We start from the raw sequence: 27,580 nt of genomic DNA, 5'->3' as shown, positions 1-27,580 counted from the left end.
GAATTGCTAATGTCTTCATCTGCCTAGAGCTTAGGGTAGTGATGTAGGGGCAGCAGAAGATGAGAGTTAAAGGTGACCAGGATTCCAGTGCTTTGCCAAGCAGATTGGACTTGGTTCCCCGGGCAGCGGGGAGCCATCAAAGGGGTCTAAGCAGGGAAATGACATAATTAGATTTGCATTTTAGTATGCAATTTTAGAATACTGTGGGTGATATAGAAAATTATATGGTAAAGATACAGGAGCTAAGGAGACCCATTATGGTACAGGGGAAATAGTCCAGAGGCTTAAGGACCCAAACTAGGGCAGTTGCAATGAAGACCAAGGGCACAGCTGGGGACACAGATCACAGAGTCCTGATAAGGTTATTCCAACTTCCTGAACCAGGCTTCCATCTATTCTGTATGTGCTCTGGTTAAGAAAATCTCTATTTTGTGGTGAGGACCCTAACAACATCCTTTACTCCCTTCCATAGTCTGTGGCTTCTCTTCTAATTCTTTTGTTACTGTCTTTTGCAGAACAGAAGTTTTAATTTTAATGAAGTCAGCTTCTCAACTCTTTCTTCCATGAATTGTGTCTTGGCATCATATCTAAAAAGGCTGGGATTCATACCTAAGTCATGTAGGTTTTCACCTACATTAGCTCTTAGTTTTATGGTTTTGCATTTTACATTTATGTCTAGGATTCGTTTTGAGTTAATTTTTGTTGCTGTCTGATTTTTCAACTCTTGTTCCCTCTTCTTGCCATCCCTGAGAGAGAGAGCAAGGAGACTCAGTCACACATGTGAATCCCAGCCCCATTGCTAATAAGGTAGGCACTCTTGGACAGGGTAAATGATGTTCATGGTCATCGAAGGGCTCAGGGCTTCTGCAAGTCAAACGTACTTGGTTTGGGTTTGGGTTTAGAGGGTAGTCTCGGTGTCTAAACTGCCAATCTTGCAGCCTTGTCTAGCCAGGGAGACTGTTGATGCACAAGCTATAAGGAAGGAAAAGGAAATCTGTGTTTCAGGATGGATGTATACCCTTTCCTTCTGGGAAGTGCTGGGTCTGCCTTCCCTTTCCAGGAGGAATCATGTTGTCGAGTAAGAGCTCTTCCTCTCTTTAGCTTTCTGTCTACAGACCTCAGACCACAAGTTTTCACTTCAGAGTGCACTAGCATCACTTGAAGAGCTTTGAGAAAACATCAGGTCCCTGTACCCTTTCCAAGGAATTAGATTCAGTTGATCAATGGTGCAGCCCAGGACTTGATATTTCAAGAAAAGCCCTCCTAAGTCAGTTTTTATTGAGAATGCTCTAGATAGAATGCATGGGCACTAAACTTGATTAATACTTTTTGTAGAATTAACATTTTGTGACATAAACATTTCTGATAGAGAAAGAATGGCAATACCTTCTTTTGCCCTGGCAGCTGGAAAGCCCAGTGTCCTGGGTTCTCCCCATTGCTGCAATACCTCCCCCTTCCCACCCGCTGGGAACTTCACTCATTCTGAGAGCAGGGACGGAAGGATTTTCATTTCAACCCATTTTAGACTCAGGGTCTGTTAAAATGAAGGACATTGAGAAACCCTGAAGTCAAAGTTTCCACCCAGATGAAATTTCAAAAATTTTCAACCCATGATCATTTTCCTGACCACAAGTTGAAGAGAGACACAATTTTCATCATTGATTTGTGAGAAGCAGACCACATGCCTCCTCTCTCTCCCTTTTTTGCAAACCTATCTTTCTTTTTAGTTTTTTTAAATATTTTATTTATTTATTTGAGAGAGAGAGAATGAGAGATAGAGAGCACGAGAGGGAAGAGGGTCAGAAGGAGAAGAAGACTCCCTGCTGAGCAGGGAGCCCGATGCGGGACTCAATCCCGGGACTCCAGGATCATGACCTGAGCCGAAGGCAGTCGCTTAACCAACTGAGGCACGCAGGCGCCCTATCTTTCTTTTTAGATGTGTCATTTGGCTCTTGGTGGGGACGGGGCGGGGGCAGGGTGTGGTGGGGGGTGTGGTCTTTCCCAGGCCGGAATACAGGCACTCCATCTCTTGTAAGAAGCAAGTACACTTTCTTGAAGAAGAACCCTCCCTGTTCCCCTAGCAATGCTCTAGAAACAGGAACTTCTATTTTTTTCTCCTGTGGACTTTGATGTATTCTGATTTTAATGAACAACCAAGGATTTTCCAGATCTGGGCACAAAAACATCTGTAGGGGAAGATGAGAGTTTTTATTAGAAGGGATGTAGGTAGAGGTGGAGGGTAGTTTAAGGGAGTCTGAAAACATAGCCACTACAAAGCTACAAGGGACACTGGTGTAGTGTCCAGGAGCCACCGGGCAGCAAGGATCACAGCCTGCTGACTGCCCCAGCCTCATGAACTGTGAGTGTGCCATCACCTGTCAATGTCCTTGCCCTGGGCCTTCACCTCTTCTGCCACCAGCCGCCTAAGAATGGGTTCTTCACCAAGGACCCTCTCCATGATCACTCAACCCCCATGGACCCATTTACCTTTGACCAGGATCAGCCAGCTCCACTGTGGGTCACCTTCTTCAAGGAACCCTCGTCCTCATCCCAGAATCTCATGTTCCAGTTTCTTAGAGCTGCTGTGACCAAGTACAATGAACTGGGTGGCTCAGAGCAATAGAAATCTATTGTCTGGGCACCTGGGTGGCTCAGATGGTTAAGCGTCTGCCTTTGGCTCAGGTCATGATCCCAGGGTCCTGAGATCGAGTCCCGCATCAGGCTCCTTGCTTGGCAGGGAGCCTGCTTCTCCCTCTCCCTCTGCTTCTCGCCCTGCTTCTTCTCTCTCTGTCTCTCTTGCAAATGAATAAATAAAACCTTTAAAAAAGAAAAAAAAAAAAAGAAATCTATTGTCTCACAGTTCTAGAGGCTAGAAGTCCCAAGCTGTCAGCAGGGCCCTGCTCCCTCTGAAACCTGTAGGGGAAGGATCTTTCCTTGCCTCTTCCAGCTTTTGGGGGCTCCGGACGTTGCTTGGCTTGTGGCAGTGTCATTCCAATCTCTGTCTCCTTCTTCACATGGCCTTCTCCCCATGTCTCTGTGTCTTTTTAAAAGAACATCAGTCTTGTTATCTGCAACAACATGGATGGCTCTATATAATGGAAACTGAAAGAGAAGGACAAATACCATACCATTCATATGTAGAATGTAAGAAATGCAAATAAATAAAAAACACAGACACAAACAAAAACCCAGACTCTTAACTATAGAGAACAAGCTGGTGGTTGTCAGAGGGAAGGTGGGGTGGGTGGGTGCAATAGATGATGGGGATGAAGAGTACACTCATTGTGATGAGCACTGAGTAATGTATAGAATTGTTGAATCATTATATTATACACCTAAAGCTAATATAACACTGTATGTTGGTTATACTTGAATTAAATAAAAGGACAGCAGTCATATTGGAGTAGAGTGGACTCTATAGTATGACCTCATCTTAACTAATTACATCTGCAATTACCTTATTTCCAGATAGAGTCACATTCTGAGGCACTCAGGGTTAGGAGTGCAACATATCATTTTTTCTTTTTTTTTGGTGGTGGTGGTGGTGAGGATGTGTTATAATTTAACCCATAACAACTGGGATTAGAAGGAGTTTGAATTGGAAATGCCTGAACCCCTACACTGAGTTAATAGGACTCACTCCTTCCCTCCCTCCACTCTTCCTTCCTTGATTTTCCTGCCCTCCCTTACCTTCTCTTCTTCTTTGCCTCCCTCTCTCTTGTCCCCTCTGTTTCTTCTCTCCATTACCTGTGGCCCTGCCTGTTCCCTCATCTATCGGCTCGTCTGTCCATCTGCTTGGGAGGCACAGTGGGAGGCACGGAGGAGGAATGTCAGGCTGCCAAGAATGGCCCCAGCCAAATGCAGCTCACAGACAGTTCACAGACCCTAGGGAAGGGGGGAGGAGGCCAGTCTCAATCTGAATGTCCTTCTGCTTTGCAAACCTTGTCTCCACTGCCATTTTTAGCAGCCGCTTAACTTGCAGAGACTGCTCTGGCCCTCATGCTGTCAGCCCAACCCTGCAGGCGATGCCTTGGCTCTCCCTCCCCACTGTCACAGGACAGCCAGCCTGCTTTTCTGACATTGTGAGGCATTGGCCTGGACAGCCGAGGACAGTGCTGCAGTTGCCATGGAAACCTGAGTGCCTGGGGGTACTCTAGTGGGACTCTGATCGACCACTGGAAAGGCCCTGGACAAGATGTCAAGAGTTTAGGGACAGTGCTCAACCTCTGTGTTAGGTTGTCTGTGGCCCAGGGGACACCCTCACCTTCACTGGGTGCCAGCTTGCTTCTCTGGTGAAGAATTATAAAGCCTGGCTACCTGCTGGAAATGGGGATAATGGGTAATATACAAAACACCAACACAGACTCTTAAATACAGAGAACAAACAGGTGGTTGCTAGAGGGGAGCTGGGTGGGAGGATGGATGAAATAGATAAAAGGGATTCAAAATAAATAAGTCCAGGAGATCTAAAGTATAGCATGGGGAATACAGTTAATAAGACTGTAAAAACGTTGTTTGGTGACCAATGGTGACCACACTTGTGGGGAGCACTGAGCAATGTATAGAACTGTTGAATCATTATGTTGTATACTTGCAACTAATGGAACTGTATGTTAATTATACTTCCCTAAAAATAGAAAAAGAAGCACCAACACAAACTAACATTTAAATGGATTATCTTGCCAGTTGCATGGGGGCTTTGGGTTTGCTGCCAAAAAGCTGCTGGGTGTTTGGGGTTATACTTATAGGAAGGAGTGATGGAGAGAGGGAGAGAGATGGAAGAGAGGAAGGTGCCGTGTTCCTCTGTAGAGAGAGATGCAGGACAGAAGCAGAAGGTTTGGTTTTGAAGGGAGGCATTTGAATCCTGTAGCCCCTACAGTACCACCTGGGGCCTTGGAGATGCAGTGGGGGAGGGGTTCCCATCTCAAACGCCTTCTTTTGCCCTGGGGTCATGGTGTAGCTCAGGACCTCTGAAGGCTTTGCTGCCCTGAGTAGAGAACATCAGGACCAGGCAACATGTGGCTGACGGGCCACTGAACAAAGGGTATGTCCCTTCTGGATCAGCTAGAGCTTCTTATTTAGAGGCTCTTGACAACATGAAATAGTTGTTTATCGATTTACTGGGCTACATGTCATTTACTGTTTACTGAACATGGTCCAGGATCTGCCCTCCCTTCCTCCTGGTAGGAACAGAACTGCCCAGCTGCACTACATTTCCCAGCTTCCCCTGCAGTCACCACAGCCATGTGACAATGCTCCAGCAAATGGGATGTTGTAGAAGTGATGTGCTCGGTTCCCAGGGTCCTGCCCCTCAGGGAAGCTGTTTGCCCTCCACACTTCTTATCTGTGTTGGAAAGTGGACTTGGGAATGGTGAAGCGGTTCCATTGAGGATGATATCACAGGGAGCAGTGGCACAGAGAGAAGGAAGAAACCTAGATCCCCTCCGTGACCCGGAGGATCACAGCTGCTGCACTCCCTACACCGTGGACTGCCCCGCACAGCTCAGACCTTAAACGAGAGAATGAGAGAATAATCAACCTTCTATCTTGTTTTAAATCACTCTTATTTTCATATCTGTTAAAGCTGCTGAACCAATACATCCTAACTGGATCAATAAGTAATCTGCTTTTTATCACGCGTGCTTATTGAGCTCCATGAGTGAAACTTGAACCTACCTTTTCTTGCCAAAATGTCTGCCCACATGTTGCCTGTTTTTTTTTTTTTTTTTCTTGCTAACCAACACAATCTACCACTTCCCCCAAAGGGCTTCTTATATCCAGGAAGTTGGCCCAGTACTCTCTTAAAAATATTCAGATTCTCAAATAGTCCATGGAGAGGTCAAATCAGATGGTTCCAGCCCAGAGAAGAAACTTCAGAGCAAACCCTTGTATTAGGAATTGTAGGAGGCCCTCTGGGCTCCATGACCTTACATCCCAGATTTTTATGACAATTTTAATTTTACATCAATGTCTTTGTAAGTGTGTGTGCCATACTTTTTGTGGACAAATGTGGTCACGGTCCCTATGGCCCCTCAGCTGAATACCATTGCTTTATGCATTTTGCCTTTCTGGTCCTCTTGACAGTTAACCCCAGAAGGCATAAACCCAGCAGACTGAGGACCACTCCCCCTGATCCACTTACCTTGGTCTGCTCCTTGACTTACTTTTTCTATTCTAAGACCTGAACTGAACTGCACTTACCTGTAGAGAAGTGCTTTTTTTCTTTTTTTTTTTGAGAAATTAAGCTCCTTTAGAGATTAAAGTTTGGCTCTCCCAGCTTCTTTACAAACTCACAGTATTAAAAAGTAGGTCATAGAAAATAGTTGTTCCATTTTCTAACCAGACAGTCGCTTCAGGCAGTGCCAGGTCCCCCTCCTCTGGGCCCACCTTCTGGACAGGTCTCCTCTGCAACCCCTCCTCCTCTCTGGGCCAAGGGCACTCACCCTTATCAGCTAAAGCTGTGCTGTCCCCTTTTTCTTGTCATCACTAATTTATGCTCTTGGCCTCCAGGGGGCTCCTCTCTGCTCCCCATCCCTTCTGCTCCTCCCTCCTCCCCACAGGATGCATTATGATGAAGGACAAGGACATTTTATTGGGTCATGGTGCTAGGGCTGGAACTTTTTGTCTGTCCTCAAGGGTTTAATGTTTTGAGACCGTCTTAGATGGTATCATTCAAAAATATCTGCTGGCCCTTCTAGAAGGAGATTATGCTCTGTTGTTCTCCTCCCTACCCCCAGCATCAGGTTTAGCACTGTGATTTGCTTTTGCCGACAAATGCAAGCAAAAGTCCTGTGACCTGTGTGATGTCCAGCAAAAGCTTTAAGAACCTGTGCATGGTTTGCTGGGTGTCTTCCCTCTTCTACAAAGGAGACATGATCCAGAAAGAGACTGCTATATCAGTCTAGATTCCAAAAAAGAGGACAAGAGCAGGGACATAGTCAACCCAAGATGGACATGCAGCTTGACCAAAAATAAACTTTTGTGGCTCTAAGTCATTCTAGGTTAGGGATCATTATTACTGAGCTGGTCTCAGATTGGACAAGCAAGGAGACTGTTGGGTCATGAGAAGATGTTGTGGAAAGATTAGTTTACCTCTGTTCTATGCCTTAGAAAGAATCTTCCCCCCCCCCTTGTTATAGCCTTGCTGTGACCTTGATGTCATCTGCTTTCACATGTGCCTTCTGTTTCCATCACTGCTCCACCTTAAGGCAGGACACAGCATCTCTTCCCAGGCTCCAACAAGAGATCTTACAGCAGAACTGGTAAGCAAGAGTGGTTTTGCTGAACACTTCATAGGGAAGAGAGAGGTTTACATCACACATCTCAGTGCCAACCATCCATTCATGTCTTAGGCAGTTCTGCGTGATACGGTGCATTTGAGCCAAAACACAGGTTCAAATGCCCACTCTATCACTTACTGTGTGATCTTGGGCAAGTTACTTAAATTATATGTCTGAGTTTTCTCTTAGGTAAACTGGGGACAGTAACATTTCCTGCCTACTAGGGTCATTATTATTGGCCTTGGAAAAGCATGAAAGGTAGACTGGAACCCAATTCTTCCTGTTGAAAGCCTGCTTCATGCTTTACTTGGTTTTTCTTGGTAAGCTGAGATATCCACATAAAATGAGGCTGAGTGCAGAAACAATGGCTGACACACATAAATGCACACTAGTGTTAGTTATCACTGCCATTCTTTCTGTTACTTAAAATTCTTCATCAGAAATGGTTGCTTTCCTCCCACCATGTTGTTCATGGTCACGTCTTTCCTTTGACCTTCCCCACAGAGCATCCAGCCTCATGGGCTACAGTCTCCTCCCTTCTAGGTTGTGGCTCTCCCACCCTCTGATTCCCTTGTGGTTTGGGAATCTGGGCTTTGTGCTTTCTCTCTCTCTCTCTCCACACACTTCTCATTTCTCTCTCTCTCTGTCATGTTCCACCTTGGAGAAGTTACTTAGTTACTTGCAGAGAACGGCCTGGAACTTGTACTGCAGCTCCAGTAGGAAGAGACAGTCTTGAGGGATTACATCTCACAACCCCAGGCACCAAAGATGAAAGCTGGATTCCCTCAGAGCCCCTAGCCTCCCAAGCTGGGTCTTCTCACCTCCTCTGAGATTTTAGGCAGTTTGACACGGATCAGGCATTCCTTCAGAGGAAAAGATGTTGGCAATTTGCTCCTCAGTATCTGTGAGTTTCAATGAAGTTACAATCCAGATCTGGAGTATTTGCATTTCAAGGATTATCTCTAAAATACTGGTTAAAGGTATTCCAGGACAAGGGAAAATTCTAGTTAACTCAGGCCAACCAAAATGTAACTGTATTCAAACATCCAGAGCCAGTCTGGGGTGGGGCAGATGACAATGAGAACATGCCCAGAATTGTCTGAAATGATCACATTTACTTTTTCACTAGCTATGTCACAGTTCTGGCTCATTTAGTGTTGTGGTACATTAAGACCCTCGGATCTTCCTCATGGGACCCTTTGATTCTGATGAAGTCAGTCTTCAGGGACTCAGAGGCTGTGTGCCTTTTGGTTTAGAGCATGGGGGTGAGTCAGCAGACGTCCATTTCAATCCAGGTTTCACCCTGAAAAGCAGCATGAGGTCAAACAAATTACTTCTGGGGCTGGCGCTCATGTTCTTCATCTGTGAAATGATAGTGGTGGTCATGATCATGATCATCCCTGCCTCATAGACTTGTTAGGGTTCAATAGGATAATGTACACAAAGTGTTTGGCCCAGGGCCTGGGACATAGGAAATTCCTGCTGCTTCTGCTGTCGCTTTTGTTGCTACTGTTATTATTACTTCAGGTCACCTGGCTCTCCTTTCCACACTTACAAAGTGATCTCTGACTCTCCAAGCCTGCTTTTACTGGAAACTTGGGGAAAAATAGTATTGTGAAGCCAAGTACAGTTGACCCTTAAACAATGAGGGCATGAGGGGTGCCAACCCCCACACCCTGCACAGTTTTGACTCCCCCAAAACTTAACTACTAAGAGCCTACTGTTGACCAGAAGCCTTACTGATGGACATAAACAGTTGATTAACACATAGTTTGTATGTTATATGTATTACAAATACACAGTAGAGGAAGCTGGAGAAAAGAAAATGTTATCGAGAAAATCATAAGGAAGAGAAAATACACTTATAGTACTGGACTGCCTTTATCGAAAAACATCCACGTATGAGTGGACCTGTGCAGTTCAAACCCATGTTGTTCGAGGGTCAAGGGCATTCACTCTTGCTTGTCCTCTGGCCTGCCCCACTTAGTTTACATGCTGCCTCACATCATCCTCACCTGTGGGGTCGGCATTCCCGTTTCCATTTCATGGTTGAAGAAGTGGCCCAGGGAGGTTGAGATACTTCCCAAGGTCACACAGCCAGAAAATGGCAGAACTGGGGTATGAACCAGAGTTTATCTAACCTCGATTTGTTGTGTGTCTGTGTGTGTGTGTGTTAAACAATTTTCTAGCATTTTCTATGCTCCTGGCACTGTTTTAACTACTTCCCAGGTACTACCATGTCCTAATCCCCAGAACCTGTGAATCTGACCTTATTTGGAGAAAGGGTCTTTGCCGAAGTAATTAAGTTAAGGGTCTTAAGATGAGATCGTCCTGAATTACCTGGGCTGACCCTAAATCCAATGGCAAGTATCCTTCTAAGAGACACACAAAAGAGAGGAGAAGATGACCGTATGACAACAGAGACAGAGATTAGAGTGACATAGCCACAAGCCCAGGAATGCTGGCATCTGCCAGAACCTGAAAGAGGCAACAAACAGGATCTCTCCAAGAGCTTCCTGGGGGGCGGGGAATGCAGCTCTGGGGATAGATGTCTTAATTTTGGACTTCTGGCCTCCAGAACTGTGAGAATAAACTTCTATTGTTTTAAGGCACCAGATTTGTGGTGATTTGTTATGGTGGTCTTGGGAAACTAACACATTGCTCCATTTTTGTCAGAGGGGTAACCAAGGGGTGTTAGTTGGGCCCTGATCTCCTATAATGTTTCAGACAACAGGGACTGAGCCAACAGATGCCATGCTATATTTTAGATTGCCTATTCCCTCTAACCAACATAGTTTTCTCGCTGGTGTAGTCTGGGCATGCCTGCCTCATTCCTCACTTGAAATGAGTTATCTCTCAGAGGTCCCCTTAAAAATAGGTTCCTGGTAAGTCTGTTTTCCATTCTCCCTACTTTACCGTAGGATAATGTTAGCAGCTCAGGCATTAGAGTTGGCTGGAACAAGATTTGAATTCTAGATTCCTGTGAGATCATGGACAAATTGCTCTACATTTTGGAGCTCCAGTTTCTTCAGTTGCAAATGGAGATGCTTAACTCACTGGGTATTATAAAGATTAGATAATACATGCAGAGCACAGAGCAAGTGACCTTGGCAATGGTCCAAGGTCCATGGTCCATTTACTCAGTAAAGATAAATGATATGTATTAGTTCAGGCTGCTATAACAAAGATATCAAAGACTGAGTGGCTTAAGCAACAGAAACATTTCTCACAGTTCTGGAGGTTGAAAGTCTGAGAATAGGGTACTAGTATGGTTGGGCTCTTGAAGGACCCTCTTCCTGGCTTCCAGACAGCTGCTCTCTTGCTGTGTGCTCACATGGCAGAGATGGAGAGAGACAGAGAGAGAGAGAGGGAGAGAGAGTGTTCTCTGGCCTCTTCTTATAAGAGCACTAATCCCATCATGAGAGCTCTACCTTCATGACCTAATTACCTCCCAAAGGCCCTACTACCTAATACCATCACACTGGGGATTAGGGCTTCAACATATGAATTTTGGGGGTACACATTCAATTCATAGCACTATGGCATGTTGCTAGATATATTTAAAACCTAGCCTAGGACTTTGTTCAGATATTAAGCAGCAATACATTTAGAGAAGATGTATTGAACCTCATGATTTGCCAGTGATGGTTTAAGAGTGGGCATGGGACCCAGTCTGGGCCAATGAGATGAGAAAGGCAGGTCTGCTGGGGTTTTCTGGGAAAGATTTCATTCCTTATCGGAAAAATAGGCACACGAAGAGGTTCCCACTCATACTTTGTGCCGTCAGATACTGAGATGTAAAGATACAGTGCATAGAGTCCTGGAAGCCATCTTGTGACCACGAGGCAAAAGCCCCAAAATACCTCAGGCATAAAGCTCGGATGTCAGCAAGCTGTGGAGTTCACCAGTTTTGCAAATGCTGACCTCCAACCTCTTGATGTATAAGAAAATAAACGCTGATTGTCTAAGCCACTCTTGTAGCTGAAAACCCTAAATGTTACCCAATGACTTTGCATATTGTATAGCTGTTCTTGCTAGTCATACATTATTTTTAGGCTTACGGGACAACACCTTAAAGGAGTTCATGGCAGCTACTACTATCTGTCACTCTCTCCTCAAAGCTGAAACCAAATTAATTCTCATCCTCAGTTCTCTATCTTCTATTGAAACATTTTCTCATCACTTTGGGGAGAGGGGGCACTTTTTTACCAAAATAATTTTTCCTGTAACTGCTGATACATGGTGATCAATTTCTGTGATGGAAATCTTTCTCACATAAAAATCCAGTCTCAGGGGTGCCTGGGTGGCTCAGTCGGTTAAGTATCTGCCTTTGGCTCAGGTCATGATCCACGAGTCCTGGAATCGAGCCCCGCGTCGGGCTCCCTGCTCAGTGGGGAGTCTGCTTGTCCCTCTGCCCCTCCCCACCCCCACTCATGCTCTCTTTCTCTCTCTCTCAAATAAATAAATAAAATATTTTTTAAAAATAAATAAATAAAATCCAATCTCAGCATGCACTTCATCTGGGGATTGAGTGAGCCAGAGAGCAATTTTCCAAAACCAAATGCTGAATCAGACACAGTTCAGAGCTGTGTTACCTAGATGCTAAATCATGTTCAGCTTTGACGGCGAGCTTTGTCTTGTTTCTTTTCAGTCTGCCCTGCATTAGTTCTCTTGAACAGAGGCCAGATTCTTCCCTCTTCCCCTCAGCAACAGGCAGGCCTCCCTGGAAGGGGCTCCAGAGTCCAGGCTGCCGGGTGGACTGATGGTGACTAATTTAAAGGAGGCTGGGGAGGGGGGGTCCCACTATTCGTGCATGAATACTCTCACTCTGCCCAGTGCAGTCACCAAGGGGCCACACTCCTTGAATTCTAGGACAGCCCAAGAGAATGGCTTCTGACAGAGTGAGAGTTAACCCTTTGCTGCCACATTGCGTATGAAGGGGGTTTGGATGCAAGGGGGCCACTCCTGTCTCCCCCTCCCCATCCCTCTCCCTCTCTGTTCTTATCTCTTCCTCACCTCCCCATCCCCATCTTCACTCCTTAGACAACTACCATGGCTGCCCAGCTGGTGTTCATATTTCCATTCTTGCCCCCTACAGACCACTCACACAGAAGGCATAAAACTGGAAATCACCTGAAATAATCCTGCCAACCTCTTCCTCAAAATGCTCCAGGGCTTCTCCTCTCTCCCCTTGTAAAACACAAAGCCCTCACCATGGTGCTTAGCTCTGCTCCCAGCTCCCCTCTCCCTCCCTTCACAGACACACAGCCCTGGTCCACAGAGGTTTCTCAGTCTCCAAGGTGGCTCCTTGCCCTTGGGCTGGTCACGCCCCAGATTCCTACATGGCTAATTTCCCTCACTTGTGTAAATACCATCTTTTCAGACTGCCTTCCCCAGCCACCTAATTTAAATTGGAACCCTGGCCACTCTCTGTCTCCTTACCTTGACCCTTTTTTTTTGGTGGGGGGCGAGGGGGTGAATCTGAAGATATTTCTGCTTTATTATTTTTTATTGAGATATAATTGATATATACCATTATATTAGTTTCAGGTGCACAATATAATGATTTTATATTTGTATATATTGCAAAATGTTCACCACAATAAGTCCAGTTAACAGCCATGACCACACATAGTTACAATTTTTTTTAAAGATTTTATTTATTTGAGAGGGAGAGAGAAAGTGAGCGAGTGAGCGAGCGAGCCTGAGTGGGGGGAGGGGCAGAGGGAGAGGGAGAAGCAGACTCCCTGCTGAGCAGGACTGCAGGATGACGACCTGAGCCCAAGGCAGATGCTTGCTTAATGGACTGAGCCACCCAGATGTCCCCATAATTACAATTTTTTGTGTGATGATAGCTTTTTAAGAACTACTCGCTTTAAAAAAAAAGACGTACTCGCTTAGCCACTTTCAAATATACAACACAGTATTATTAACTATAGTCACCATGCTGTATGTTCCATCTCCATCCTTGACTCTTTTTTTTTTTTTAAGATTTTGTTTACTTACCTGACAGAGGGAGAGAGAGCACAAGCAAGGGGCAGTGGGAGAGGGAGAAGCAGGCTCCCCACTGAGCAAGGAGCCCGATGCGGGGCTTGATCCCAGGACCCTGGGACCACGACCTGAGCCGAAGGCAGACGCTCAACGACTGAGCCACCCAGGCGCCCTTCCTTGACTCTTTTTAAAGTTGTGTTTCTTGAGGCATAATTTACAAAGACTAATATTCACCCTTTTGGGGTGTACAGCTCTTTGTGCCACCACCACAATCAACATGGAGAATATCTCCGGTACCCCGAAAATTCCCTTGTGCCCCTTTGTAGTCAATTGCCTCATCCACTCTAGGTGGAAACCACAGGTCTGATTTTTGTGGCTCTACTTTTGCCTTTTCCAGAATGTCATACTAACGGAATCATACAATGGGTAGCCTTCTGTGAATGGCTTCTTTCACTTAGCATAATGCTTTTGAGATTTATCTGTGTTGTGTGTATCCACAGTTTGTTCCATTTATTTGCTGAGTGGTATCCCATGCTATAAAATGTACCAAAATTTGTCTAACCATTCACCTATTGAATGGCATTTTGGTTGTTTCCAGTTTCTGGCTATTACAAATAAAGCTGCTATGAACAACTGTATACAGATTTTTATGTGCTCTATGTCTCATTACTCTGTGATAAATGCCCATGAAACAATTCCTGGGTCATATAGTTAAGTGTATGTTTAGTTTTTTCTTTCTTTCTTCTTTCTTTCTTTCTTTCTTTCTTTCTTTCTTTCTTTCTTTCTTTCTTTCTTTCTTTTTCTTTCTTTCTTTTCTTTCTTTCTTTCTTTCTTTTCAGCTGTCAAACTACTTTTCAAAGTATCTCTACCATTTTATACATTAATTTTGATAAAGACCTATGTATCAATACTTTATTTTATGGATCATGCTTTTGATCTCATGTCCAAGAACTTTGACGAACCACAGATAACAAAGATTTTCCCCTCTGCTTACTTTTAAAGGTTTTACACTTTACATTTTGAGCTTAGATCTATGATGCATTTAATTTTATTATTTTTTTAATCAAACGTGAAGTTTAGGTCAAGGTTTATTTTTTTGTTTATGGGTATCCAGCTGTTGCAGCATCATTTGTTGAAACATTAATGTTCTTCTTTGAATTGTCTGTGCATCTTTCTCCAAAATCAATTGTCCATATTTGTGGGGGCCTATTTCTATTTTGTCCCATTGACCTGTGTGCCACACTCTTAATTACTGTGTCTTTATAGTAACTCTCAAAATCAGGTAGCATGATTTCTTCAACTTTGTTTTTGAAAATCATTTTTGCTATTTTAGTCCCTGTCCTCCTTGCCATATAAACTTTAGAATCAGCTTGTCTCTATCTATAAAAAATTATGCTCCTGTAATTTTGATTGGAATTATGTAAACTCTATACATGAATTTGGGATGACTTGACATCTGTGCTATGTTGAATCTTTCAACCCATGAATATAGTATGGTCTCTCTATTGATTTGGATTTTCTTTGTTTTCCATTATCAGAAACCAAAGCTTTTTGTGGTTTTTAACATAAAGATCTGGCGCAATTTTTGTTAGATACATGCCTCAGTATTTTATTTTGGGGGTGAGAGGAGCTATTGTAAAATTTCTTGATTTTTAAATTTCAATTTATACATTGTCAGCATATAGAAATATGACTGACTTTTTTGTGTGTTGACCTTGTATCCTGCAACCTTGTGAACCTCACTTATTTGTTTTAGAAGCTTATTTGTAAATTCCTTGGGATTTTCTACATAGACAACCAAGTTGTCTGCTAATAGGGGTAATTTTTTTTTTCAATCTGGATGCCTTTTATTTCTTTTTCTTACCTAACTACACTAGCTGGGGTCTCCAGTACAATGTTGAATAGGAGTGGTGAAAAGAGACAACTTTGTTCTTGCTCTTAGGGGGAAAACATTCAACCTTTTATCATTAAGTGTGATTTCAGCTATAGTTTTTCAACAAATGCCATTTATCAGATTGAAGAACTCCTTTCCTAGTTTACTGACATTTTTACAAATCATGAACAAATGTTGAATTTTGTCAAGTGCTTCTTCTATAACAATTGATATGATCATGTCGTTTTTCCTCTTTAGACTATTAATATAGTAGAGTGTTTTGATTTTCTAATACTGAAGCAGCCTTGAATTCCTAGAATAAATTCCATTTGATTGTGTTATATTATTCTTTTTGTATGTTGATGGATTCAATTTATTAATCTCCTATAATAATCTTTGCATCTATGTTCATGAAGGATATTGGTCTATAGTTTTGTTTTGTTTTGTTTTTGGTGATGTCTTTGTCTGGTTTTAGTATCAGGATAATGCTGGGAAATGTTCTGTCTTCTTGTTTTACTCTTGTTCACAACATTTATATACTGGCCTCTCTCAGTTTTGTTTCATAATGGAGAGGAGGGCTTGTTTCAGTTTTTCATTGTTCTAGTGTACGTGTCAAGAACAGAACAGTGCCTGGCATATAGTAAGCAGTCAATAATCATGTGTTGCTGAATGAATGAGTATACTCTGCCCGAGTCAAGCAGGAGCAGTGGAAACTGAAAAGGAAAGAGCAGGTGAAACTAGGAAAGGACATTGACTTGAATTGGCTTGGAACTGTGATGATATAAAAATGATGTGGAAGGCAATGTGCTTCAGTAGTAGAGAAAGACCACTTTGGAGTCAGACTGTCTGGATTTAGATTCTGCCTCTGCCACTCACAGCTGTATGGCCTTGGGCAAATGGGTTAGCCTCTTTGACTTTTCATCTCCTCTTCCATCAAATGGGGATGAAGATCGTGCACACCTGGCAGGGTTGAGAGAGGTGAGGATGTATGCGAGGTCCCTGGCAGAGTGTCGGCACTCAATAAATGAAAGATACAGTCATAATAATAGTAGGTTCTTTACTGAATGGTTTCTACAAGTCACCTCTACAACCAGAGATGGAGACAAGCTAAAAAATAAGCCAGAGCAGAATGGAAGGCACTGTGCCCACCTGCCCAGAACTGCTTGAAGGTTGAAGAGTATTTAATGTTTCCTCTTTTGATCCTAAGTAAGAGAGCAAAAGTAATTAGAAAGCCCAAGCTGATTCTGCCATTGGCCAGCATGGCCTATCCCAGCACCTACCTCTGCCTATAGACCTGTGTTATAGCATCTTGGTCCTCACCTGGACCCACATCAGCAGTCGAGGGTCAGGCGACTGGCAGAGAATACTTCTGCCTGTAGAAGAAGGGGGCTTGGAGCTGGGAGACAAAAGAGGGAAGGAATGCAAATTCCCAGACAGAGACACTCAGTAGTGCTTGTGTTCCTCAGGTGGCAGCTAAAGCAGAGGAAGTCAGGGAACTAGGAAATCTGAGCTACCCGCTGGGTCACTGTGATCCTCCAGTGCCCTACAGAAGGAAAATGCCCAAAAGAGAAGACCCGAAACAGGGCCAAGACAAGGACATTCACCTCCCCTGGGATCCAAACTGGGTGTGACTAAAGGAGGAGGACTATGGTGGAGGGGGAATGCACGAGACAGAAAATCCACAAACCCACCCACAGGATTTTGTGAAATATCCATGGCTCCATGTTGCCATCGCTCATGGAACTCCAGAGCCCAAGCCAAGCTCCTGTGTGGCCATGCCCTGCTACCACCCACTGTAGCAGGGGCACCCCCTCCAGGCTCTTGTCCTCACTAGATGCTCCTCACGATTCCTGGCAAAAAACCCTGTACCAGAGCACATACTTATTTGCCGTTATCCCAAACAGCATAAGCAAAGGCCACCCATAAAGCAGTCAGGTGGCCATTGCACCTTTCAGTTCAGGGGAAACGCCAAAATGACTTCTTTGAATAAATCTGGTTATAATATAAGTAACTACTATTTCTCATGAGCAAAAGTACGACTAAAAGTCAACATCATGTCAAGCCTTTTTAATTTCAGGAGGTGTTTATTTTCCCTCCAAAGCCAAGCAATATCTTTTTATTCTGTTTAATTACATACACATGGGGAAAAATCAGAAACTAGAGGTATCTTGAGGTTCCCGGGGCGGGGGGGGGGAGGAGGGAAAGGCTTTCTCCCATCTAAAGGGTAGGTTGTGTTCCTGGCTTGACATTTTATGTTGTCTGAATATGAAATGAGACCCTTGCGAGATTATTGTCCACTTGATGGAAAGCCAGCGTGAATAGCTAAGTCTACTGGCTCACTTGCTGGGTGTGGTCTGGGAGACAAGGGTGAGATGGCAGAGGCCCTGCCCCTTTGGATAAAGAGCGCCACGTGCTCTAACTTGTCTCCCAACTTTGTTCAAGTAAGAGGTGTTTTGCCTTGTGTCACATATACCTTTCCGTCTTTACTAATTTCTGACTGTATACAGGAATGCTTGAGTCTTTGACTTTTATGGAGGAAATTGTAAATAAGGGTATTGAAAAGAGTATTTTGGAAGGTCATAAGTGACTTAGTAATTTTTCCCATATGTTTTAACCTTATATTACATTCATCATATCAAAGATGATCACCTTAAATAATTTCCCATTATCCTCAGTAATGATTTTCAGACCATGGAGATACACACACACACACACACACACACACACACACATATGCAGTGGAACTTGTTTTTCTCAAATTAAATCTTACACAGATCCCCAACATATAACAGATAAAAGTGCAGCTTAAGCTAAGCTCTTCACAAGCCACAGAGGAGAGACTGGGGCCTTGACCAATTCCAACCTTGTTGAAGCTATGCTAGAGTAAGAACCGAACACATGAAAGATGGGGACCTGGTCGCTTCCATGTTTAAATGATTAGAAGGCTAGAGAGCGGGGAGGAAGGAAGGGTGGGAGAAAGGCCAATGTATTCCGGGCTACAGGGCCCTTTCCTCCAGCCTGCACTAGGAAGATCACAGGCATCCAACTCGAGGAAGAGCCTTCTGGAGGCCACATCCCCCCTTCCGGTCTTGGTCACCTGTGGTGAGGTGGAGGGGCCCAGACACATTTGCACATCTGGTTCTGATGATTGAAAACCCATCCAAGTTGGAGTGGCTTGAGTTTCCCAGAACAGCTGCGGCCCCCCGCCCCCCGCTTTCTTCTGGAGAGGTCCTTCTCCTCCTCCCATAAGGAAGGGATTCCAGGCCTGTTCGCCATAGGAAATGTGCTCTCAATAATGTTCACCATCAAATGAAAACACAACTACAACCTTGTTCAAGAGAATGAGAACCACTCACAGTAACGTCAAGATTCTGTTAAAACAGAGTATTTCCTTCCCTACTGGGCTGGAGCAAACACTATCATTTTGGAATCCTTCATGCTCTCTAAGAATGACAGGATATCTAGCTGAAAGCAAGAGCTTGGTACAAGTGCAAGGCAGGACCTCTATAGAATGAGCTGGACCCTTTGTATCTGGGTCCTCCCACCTGTAAAACTAGGACTGGGTTCGAACATTCTGGAATTTCAGAATAACAGAGCACAAGCTTCAGGCTGTAAATTCCATTCTCCTTAAAGCATTTAGCTTTGCGGCTGTCAAAGAATGAGCTCAAATTCAAGAGGCAGAACAGAAAGGAACCAAGATCTCTATTGGTCCAAATCCCTGCATGTCTGGTGGGGTGGTCACGCTTATGTGTCCACTTGGCTAGACGGTAGCACCCAGTGACTTAATCAAACTTGAATCTAGGTGTTGCTGCGAGAAGTATTTTGTAGTTGTGCTTAACAGTAACAATCAGTTGACTGTGAGGAAGATTGCCCTAGATAATGTGGGTGGGCCTCATCGTACCAGTTGAAGTTCTTGAAAAGCAAAAACAGGTTTCCCAAAGAAGAAATTCTGCTTCAAGACTATAGCATAGAAACCCTGCCTGAGTTTCCAGCGTAGTGGCCTTCCCTGCAGATTTCGAACTTGCCAGTTCCCACAATTGCATAGCCAATTCCTTAAAATAAATCTCTTTACATAAGGTAGGTGGTCCCATATTGTTATTGCTAAGAAACAAGAGACAAGACCAGAGCCCAAACCTCCTTGGACTCGTACCTCATTCCTGTTCTTTCTACCAGGGCACACCTCTCTTCAAGTTACTCCGTGACAACCTAAAAACTTACTGTAAAATGAACTTCACTTTCTCAAAGAATTTAGAGATCATTCCAGTAGAACAGCATTTTTCTCTCTGACGCAGAGAAACAAACACTTCTTATGTCGCAACCCAATACATACATATGCGCACAAACACGTTTAGCCTGTAATGAAACAAAAATTTCCTGAAATGATGTTTTTTAGATCCAATACATTTGATCACTTCTATTTCATTTTACTTCATTTTAAAAAAATGCTACTCAGATCCATTAAGTTGCTTGTTTGAGCCAAAATTGCCCATTACAGCAGATGTGTCTGGTGCCTGCAACACATCTCCTTGAGCCACCCCTGATTTCAGTCACAGCTGTGCTGGAAAGTTCCATGTGAGCTCAGACTCACTTTACTCATGGCATCCCACTCCAGTCATGCGGTACACAGACTCTGGAGCCTTGTGTTCCCAAATCAATGACTGGACCCAAGTCTATGCCTCAGGCTCTACTCTCAAGGAAATCCAAACTCAGACCCATCCTCCCTCTCACTGCAGGAACCTTCTACAAGCCACTTCAGACGGCCTCTTCTTTGCTGTTATCTCCAGGGATGACAAGAGTTCTGACTTCCTCAGCTAAGTCTTCCCATTGCTGGACAAGTAAGGGGGACAGAGTGAGCCAGAGGGCATCTAGGGCTTTCCACAGGTCGAGCACTGTGCTAGTATATTCTTTCACTCTCTTTGTTAAAAGGTAGTTTTGATTTTTTTTAAAGTTAAAAACAGGTAAACTGACTTTTAGAGTAGATTTTTTGAGATATTTACATAACATACAATTTACATAACATACATTAAAATGTACCAGTGGTTTTCCATATGTTCACAGAGTTTTTCAATCAGCACCCCAATTTTAGAACATGTCCATCCCTTAAAAAGAAACCCATACCCATTAGCAGTTACTCCCCATTTTCTTCTGACCACCACCCTCACCCCCAACCCCAGACAACCACTGATCTACTTTCTGTCTCTGGATTTGCCTATTCTGGACATTTGCTGTAAATGGCATCATACAGTACGTGCCCTTTTGTGTCTGGCTTCTTTCTCTTAGCATCATGTTTTCAAGATCCATCCATATTGTAGCAGGTGTCAGTGCTTCATTCCTTTCATCACTGAATAATATCTTGTTGTATGGAAATGCCACATCTTGTTCATTTATTTTCCACGGGATGGACATGTTGGTGGTTTCAAAAAGTGGCTTCTTATTTTGAACTACAATCTGCCTTAGAGTTTTATCTTAGCTTTGACCGTCTAGGTTAAGCCATGACAAACATCCTCCTTCTTCAGGCCAGAAGCCCCCTAGCGTGTGGATGCTAACCATCCACAGCTGCCGATGTGGTGGCACGATCTCTGCACCATACTCTTCTCACCGTACTGATCATGTTCCTCTGGCAAACTCCAATTTACCACAACCATCCTAAAAGTGGGATGGTCAGGGAGAATATCATAGCAAGTACTTATCCTTTTAATTATTAATTTATATTATAATTAATGATAAAAGAACAAGTTGAATGAGAATCATACTAAGAGGCTCCAAAAGAGGATGCATATATATCTATATCATCTATCTATCTATATATATACTCTGAGAAAACTAAGTAAGGGCCCATTCCACCACAGTGACATTCCTCTGGGTGAGTGGGAGGGCCCAGCTGCAATAATAATGCCATTCACTCAGGAAGCAGCTCAATAATCTTCTGTGAAGTGGCTCTATACTGGTCTTTTCTCAGCTGTGTAAATGCAACCGCATAATTGCTTTCAGCTAAGGAAGAAGCTTGACAAGGATAGAGGCTACACAGGTGTCCAGGAGAATGAGGGGGGGCGGAGAGGAAGGCAGGGGTGAAGAGGGCCCCATGACTCTCTCGTACTCTTCATCAGCACTGATCATTCCAGCTGTGCTATCTTTGCTGCAGGGGCTTGTCTTCCCACATTAAAAAAGGACTTTTCTGGTACAAGGGCCCATCTTCAATGTGTCCCTTATAACCCCCACAGGGCCTTCCATAGCCCCTATAATTATGTGCTCAGTAAATACTTTTAGAGAATAATAGATGAAAGAATGGATGATGGATGGATGGATGATGGACAGATGGATGGATGGATGGATGGATGAATAGATGATGGATGGATAGAAGAATGGATGGATGGATAGACGGGTGGACGAGCAGACGGATGATGGAATGAAGGGAGAGAAAGAGGGATAGAAACACATGACCAGAAACAGAATCATCACCTCAGAGGTTAAGTAAAAGCTTGTATTGAGAAGGAGCTGGTCCAGTCTTGATCATGGCCAGCTTCTGGAAGCTCTTTTTGCTTCTTCCAGTTGGTCAAAGATGTACCTTTTCCATATACTCGTATCTGTGTCAGTCCTCCCAGCAGCCTGGGGGAATACGGAAGTGCTTATCATAATAATTCAGATAATGTGCATGGAAGGCTCTGTAACTAGAAATCCCCATTTGGATGTGAATTGTGTGGGGCAGTGACACTGTTATTTCCTTAGTGTGTTTGGGTACAGGATGTTGGCAGGTATTTTCTCTGCCCATTGGCAATAGTTGCAACCTGCCACAGCCCTTCTCCTTGGTGCTGTGATTGAAGTCTGAAGAATGTCTGGTAGTTTTAGGAGCCTTAAATGGGATCTCCTTGCCCAACTACCTCTTTGTACAAATAAAGAAACTGAGGATAAAAAGGAGAGGTGACATATCCAAGGTCACACGAGTAGTTAATAACTGATCCAGAATTTGGACCCGGTTTACATGATTCCTACTTTCCTTCTCTCAGACTTTCCCTCTAACATCCTCGCTGGATCATTTTATAAAGATCAGCATTCATCTCAAACACTCTGCCTTTACTTTAATGACAACTTCCTGGCAACCCCAGGAGAGCACAGATGAGCACTACAAATTCTCTTCTGTTCATTTTTTTTTTTTTTTGAGCTTATTGACTTAATGATAGGGTCTCTTGGCTCCTTTCAAATTCATTTTTTCCAGAGTGTCCTTTATCTCCCCGTTTGGCCCAAGGGCAATGAGTTTGAAATTTGCTGGTGAGAATGGGAGCCTTAGAGACCCTTTGAGAACCAAGTGACGTCTCTCCGATGACGTACAACCTCATCACAGGACTTGGTGGGCTTAAAAAAGCTCTTTCAAATCACTCAGGTTATTTCCCCGGGTAGAGATCTGGCCCAAAATATCCAACAGTCCATTCCCAGTGCACTTCTCAAAGCTTAGATGCTGCAAGGATCGTGATCTTCCTGGGAAATGCAGCTGCTGTTACATAATAAGGCTTGGAACTTTCCTGTCTTAGCAGATACAGCCTCCCCCGTTGAATAGGGCAGGGAATAAGAATTCATCAAAGTTATACTTCATATTCAGCTCTGACACTAACACTTGTTGCTCCAAGCATTCTTCAAACTAGAGAGCACCTCATTTCTGCCTCTGGTAAGAAAGCAAGCATGTGGGAGTCAGAAGACCCAGATGGTAGGGGGTCACTGCCTGGACTTATGATGTCCTAACTGAGTTTTAGGTTCTTCATCCATGAAATAGCAATATTGGTCATATCAGCTCTGTCACAGGTCAATATTACAAGTAGTAAAAGTCATTTAAATAAAAAATATGCTAAAGAAAAAATTATTCAATGACACTTGTGAAAGCACGGTAAGGAACTTTTTCAAGGCCGTAGGAGTAGGGATCACTGTAATGGGAAGAATTGGACTCAACTGTGAATACAACATGGATAAATAGGAATTTATAGCCATGGGGCAGGGTGGGAGTAAGCAGATGAAAAATTATCAAGAGGAAATATTAGGGGTAAAGGGGGATTCTTGCTGAAAGCAGGCTGAGGTGATCAGCTATCATCTGGGGGATGGTGGAAGATAAGAAACTGGATCAAATATCAAAAGTCAGGGATTCTGGTTAGGTTGACTTAGCAGGATTCTCACTAAAATTGGACAATGCAGAGATGAAGATGAGAGCCCAAAAGTTAAGCTCTACTTGAAAAGTTCAGTGGAGCCTGAGTAGTTTGGTAGACAAGAGAATCTTTGTCACAATACAAATATATGTCTCTGACTTGTTACAGATGGCCAGCAGACACATGAAAAAATGCTGAATATCACTCATCATCAGGGAAATGCAAATCAAAACCACAATGAGATACCACCTCATACTGGTCAGAATGGCTAAAATTAACAACACAGGAAACAACAGATGTTGGCGAGGATGTAGAGAAAGGGGAACCCTCCTGCACTGTTGGTGGGAATGCAAGTTGGTGCAGCCACTCTGGAAAACAGGATGGAGGTTCCCCGAAAAGTTAAAAATAGAACTACCCTATGACCCAGCAATTACACTACTAGGTATGTATCCAAAGGATAAAAAATAGTGATTTGAAGGGGTATATGTCCACAGATGTTTATAGTAGCCTTATCAACAACAGCCAAACTATGGAGAGAGCCCAAATATCCATTGACTGATGAATGGATAAAGAAGATGTGGTATATATACAACGGAATATGACTCAGCCATCAAAAAAAATGAAATCTTGCCATTTGCAATGACGTGGATGGAATTAGAGTGTGTTATGCTAAGCAAAATAAGTCAGGCAGAGAAAGACAAACACCATACGATTTTGCTCGTATGTGGAATTTAAGAAACAAAACAGATGAACGTAGGAACATAGAAAGGGAAGGAAAAATAAAATAAGATAAAAACAGAGAGGGAGGCAAACCACGAGAAACTCTTAACCCTAGGGAACAAACTGAAGGTTGCTGGAGGGGAGGTGGGTGGGGGGATGGGGTAACAGGGTGATGGGCATTAAGGAGGGCACGTGATGTAATGAGCCCTGGGTGTTACATGCAAGTGATAGATCACTAAATTCTACTGAAACTAATAATACACTATATGTTAACTAACTTGAATTTAAATAAAATCTTTTTAAAAAGTCTTCTGACCTGGTTGCTTGGGAAAGGTTCGTAGCAAAAGGGGAGTGAGTGGAGAAACCGAGGCACCAACTCCTTTAGAAGCCAGGCCAATAAATGACCTTCTGGCCAATTCCACCTTACCTAGAGGTGATGGTACACACTGCCAAACATTTTTTCCTTAGGCCTCAGATGCCAAAAAAATTCATTTCAGGATTTATTTTATGCTTTCAGATCTTGCACATAAGGAAATAGTGAAGCAGAGACTAATGAATGGTTCGATATAGCACAGTAAACCAGCTGGGGGAAAAAATGGTGGATCCAACTGGCTTCCCAGGCGCTTCCCCATTTGACCTGTAGAACTCGGGATGCCAAGTCAGGGAGACCCTACCCGGATTCCCAGTTCTTTCCCTGGGCTCAGGATTTTGCATCACTTTGGCAGGCACCCCAGGGTCCTTTGGACTCCGGGTATGTTTAAAAAATACATTTCTTTCCAAAAGCAAGCTCATGAACCCATTCATTTCTCAAGGATGGCAAAAAGATTGACTCTATTTAACATGTCAAAGGAAGCTGAATTTTCCCTTTCCCCTTCCAGGCCACTGCAAACGTGTCAAACCAACCCCACAAAAGTTTTGCTAGGACGCAGCAGGACAATGGAACTTTAACTCATGTGGTTCTTTCTCACCATCTGTGCTCCCCAAGCACTTCTCAGTTAAAATAGACATATGGAATTGAAGAATTTGCCCCAAAAAGAAAAAAGTGAGAGTCATGAAAAAAACTGGGATGAAGGAAAACTAGATTTTTCAGAGAAGAAATGAGCAGACCAGAGTTGCATGTGGCGAGCAAGCTGTAAGCTCTCACATGCTGATTAATCACCAGTGGGCATAGCCTCCTGGCCTGTTGAACACTGAGGGCCAACACCCCTGGCAGTCACTGCCGCTCAGTGGGCATTGGACAGCATCCTGCAGGTTGGGCGGGAATTTATTACTTCTACCCTACCCTGCTCTGCCTCCAAGGCCTCACTCAGGGCTGCAATTAAACTTTTCAACTTGGAAGATAAACATCAGGGATCCAAAGGGGTTGATTCAGAGGCCTTGTGGAGACAGCTCAGAGGTTGGCCTGGAAGCAGCCAGGGGAGGCCATTGGCTAGAGGAAGAGGCAGACTGAGGGAGGAGGTCTGCATATCTCCCACAGTCCCCCAGGCTGGGGCAGGGGTCTCAGTGGGGTTTGAGGTAAACAGTGTGGTGGGGGCGGGGGGAGGGTGGGAGCTTTATGGAGAGAGGGAAGAAGGGAGGAGAAAGTGAAGGCTGGAGGTGGGGCAGAAAGGAATCATGTGAGGCACACGAGTGAGAGGGAAGTTTCTCTCAAGACTTATGAAACCCAAACCACACAAACTTGCCTCCAATTCTCATTTTCTAAAATTAACAACAGAGTTTCAGAAGTAGCTTAGATTCTGAATTGCAGCTTTGAAGGGCTCTGCACATTTTGGTAAATGTCTGAAAGGAGATCCTGCATCACTGCTCATAGTTCCTTCTGTACCCCAAGCCCCTGCCCCCCAAGTCCCTTTGGCTCCCCTCCCTCTCCCCTCCCAGAATGTTTCTGTATGTAAATGAGGATGCCCTTTATAACGTTTTAGAATTTGTTCTAAACGTTTTAACATTTGTTCTGCACCACTGATTTGTCTTGGCTTTTCTAACATGCTGATGAGCCCCTCTTGCATGAGTTTTGCAGATACCCCAGTCCCCACTGCAGTTTGAAAAGTTTGTGTGAAGCCAGGGAGAGAGCCAGAATCTGATCTAAGGAAGGAGAAGCGTCATTGAGTAGAGGAATGTAAGGCCAAACTATTAGCCATCCCTGATGCATGAAAATTTAAGTAGATCAATTTCAGCCAACAGGTTAAGTTCTAAGTCACCTGTTCTGGTCATTAGTTCTATCCCCTAGGGATTATCTTGTGTTTCAAGTATTCTCTTACTTTTAATGTGCTTTATACTTTTAGCTGAAAATGTTGCTCCAAAGGTGCGGGCAAGGATTAAATGACCCACTCCAGGTTTCAAAGGGATTCCCAGTAACTCTTCACTCCCAAAGGGACCGACACCTGATATCTGAAAGGCCTCTGCCCAAGTACTGGCTTTGAGGACTGGAACGGGCATCTGCCTTCAACTCACCATTTTACAGATCAGAAAATACTCACAAAACTGGAATGAAGAGCAGTCCTGTAACATGTTCATGTGCAAGCAGCCAGTCAGTGCCAAAGTGAAGACTGGATCATAAGACCCTCAGCCCCTATCCTTGTTCACGCATCTCACCAACCCACCCTCCTTCAGGAGTTGGAGCATCAGTAGCAACCTCCTGGAGGAATATCTTAGGCCAAAAGGATAGCAACTTTGTGCTTAAAAAAAAAAATACACAATCTGGTCAGCAGAATGAAGAAACCTATGTCTGGGGAGGTATCCATAAGCAGTTGAGTATCAAGAAGGAAGCAGAAATTTTGGAAGTCTCAATGAAGGGAATAATCTCAATCTTCTGGTATCGATTGAGACCTGATTTGCGACCCAGGATGTAGTCTATTCTGGAGAAAGCTCCATGTGCACTCGAGAAGAATGAGTATTCTGTTGTTTTAGGGTGGAATGTTCTGTATATATCTATGAGGTTCATCTGGTCCAGTGTATCATTCAAAGCTCTTGTTTCTTTGTTGATTTTCTGCTTAGATGATCTCTCTATTGCGGAGAGTGGAGTATTGAGGTCTCCTACAATTAACGTATTGTTATCAATATGACTCTTTATTTTGGTTAACAGTTGGCTCATGTTGATGGCTGCTCCCATGTTGGGGACATAGATATTTACAACTGTTAGATCTTCTTGTTGGATAAACTCTTTGAGAATGATATAGTATCCTTCTGTGTCTCTAACTACAGTCTTTAGTTTAAAATCTAATTTCTCTGATATAAGAATTGCTACCCCAGCTTCCTGTTGAGGTCTGTTGGCATGGAAGATGGATCTCCAGCCCTTCACTTTTGGTCTGGATGTATCTTTAGGTTCAAAATGAGTCTCTTGTAGACAGCATATGGATGGGTCCTGTCTTTTTATCCAATCTGCAACTCTGTGCCATTTTATGGGAGCATTTAGGCCGTTCATGTTGAGAGTGATTATTGAAAGATATGAATTTATTGTCATCGTGTTGCCTGTGAAGACCTTGTTTCTATAGATTGTCTCTGTAAACTTCTGTTCTATATCACTCTTGGGGGCTTTCTCCTTTTATAGAACCCCCCTTAACATTTCTTGCAGGGCTAGCTTAGTGGTCACA

This window comes from Eumetopias jubatus, unplaced genomic scaffold, assembly GCF_037043125.1.
Source record: "Eumetopias jubatus isolate StellerSeaLion01/CBP00866 unplaced genomic scaffold, mEumJub1_p1.0 scaffold_1, whole genome shotgun sequence".
Lineage (NCBI taxonomy): Eukaryota > Metazoa > Chordata > Mammalia > Carnivora > Otariidae > Eumetopias > Eumetopias jubatus.
Note: the sequence above shows the minus strand (reverse complement) of the source record.